The sequence below is a fragment of the Rhinopithecus bieti genome, unplaced genomic scaffold (genome assembly GCF_001698545.2).
Source record: "Rhinopithecus bieti isolate Rb0 unplaced genomic scaffold, ASM169854v2 scaffold_45617, whole genome shotgun sequence".
Classification (NCBI taxonomy): Eukaryota; Metazoa; Chordata; class Mammalia; order Primates; family Cercopithecidae; genus Rhinopithecus; species Rhinopithecus bieti.
In genome coordinates this window covers 1,422,115-1,423,749 of record NW_016819136.1, presented here as the reverse complement: position 1 = coordinate 1,423,749, position 1,635 = coordinate 1,422,115, and the positions used below count along the sequence as shown (strand labels likewise).

The following is a 1,635-nucleotide window of genomic DNA, read 5'->3' as shown; positions in this document are numbered from 1 at the left end:
ATTCTATTAGTGACATATGCCCCTTCCCCCAAAAACAACAACGAAGTGTTCTGTGTGCTAACAACATAGCTTTAAAAAAAAAAAAAGTAAAACAAAATTCTGCATTTTTATAAAACTTGATAAAAAATAGTATTTCAAACTGTACAGTCACCAGAAGTACACAGTTATCAAAATGCACACACTTCACTTGGCATCTCCAGCACCTTCAGCTTTCTGTGCCTGGTCTGTTTTGGCATCTCCGTTTTCTGCAGGGTTATTCCCCTCCTTGCCAGCATCAGCTTTTCCCTTTTCCCTTTGGGTATCTTCTCTCCCTTTTGCAGGGGCCTTTTAGGCTTGGGCTCTGGCTTTGGAGGAGCAGGTTTAGCAGACAACCTCGTGGATCTTCTCTGTGGTTCGTCCTTCACCTTGGCTTTATCTCCTTTAGCATCCCCTTCAGCCTTTCTCTTGGGCATGGTGGCAACGGCGGCGGGACGTAGGTGCTGGACACGGGATGTAGCGCGCACGGGCTTTGGTCGGTCCGGGGGTCGTTCTCGCCTCTTCTTCTTCACACTGCTTCCTAATAGAGTATTTCTAAAGGACTATTTGGCCTATGCAAATTTGTTAAGAGAATTTTAACCCTAGAAACAGCATAGGAGGAACAGATGAAAACTTAACCAAACCAGTTTTTTGTCTGTCTATTTAGAACGAATATATGTGGCTCTGGATAAGGCTGTGTGGGCACCCTCTGGTCCTGCTAAGTTTAGCTAATTCTGGGAATTTCCAGTCACTTAATAGCTCAGGAGTATAGAAGTCAGATATGCCTCTTAAGTACTTTATGCACCTATATTTTCAGAACGGGGCTAATGGCATATCAGCTTATAATATCTTGAATGAGAATTTAGGAAAATATTAACTCCATCTTGAATACACTTTCGTGCCATGAGGCATAGAAGGGTTTGTTGTCCAAGACTCAGATTAAGCTCTAATAATTTGGACATCAAAGTTGATATGGCTCAATGGCTCACTTGTAGGGTGGAGGTATAGGGAAAGTTATTTTCTGTTGCTTTATACTACTGTTGAAGTATAATTTGCTCGCAATAAAGAACTTTTTCTGACAGGCTGTTTCTCTATTTACAGCTACTTTCCAAGCTGTCCCTATCCCCAGTAGAGTATCTGAGGGAGAATGAGGTCATATTTAAAACACACACACACACACACACACCCCACTGTACAATAAGCAGGTACTACAGGGCCACATTCAGGCACTGCAGGAACACTAGGTTGGGACCTGAGAAGATTCTGTATTTTAAGTGTCTGTTTTTGGATCACATTGAAGAGTTTGGTGTCCGTCAACCTGCTTCTTAGATTCGCAGTAAGAGATATTTTTTCCTTTCTTGAAAAAGTGAAATATTGGGCACTGAACCCAAGTGTGTTATACTCAAAATAATTTGTGGATTTTATAACTCATCTAAATAAAGCTCCTCACTACCTAATTTTGCATTACCTAAGACTAGGACTCACAGATTATCAAAAACTCACTTTTCACAAGAAAGGACACAGTTATTCCTATATTTAGCTAGCTATCACACTCTTAATATTCAAATGTAATCTGAATCACTATTTAACTATTTGAACACTTTTTTTTTTTTTTTTTTT

General features: G+C 40.1%; 1 protein-coding gene and 1 pseudogene across 1 annotated transcript in view; both read right to left on the bottom strand.

Moving 5' to 3' along the window:
* ATP6V1A (ATPase H+ transporting V1 subunit A) overlaps positions 1–1,635 on the bottom strand; it is a 64,065-nt gene that overhangs the window by 51,294 nt on the left and 11,136 nt on the right. The window lies entirely within an intron of this gene.
* LOC108519507 (non-histone chromosomal protein HMG-17 pseudogene) lies at positions 9–1,576 on the bottom strand (annotated as a pseudogene).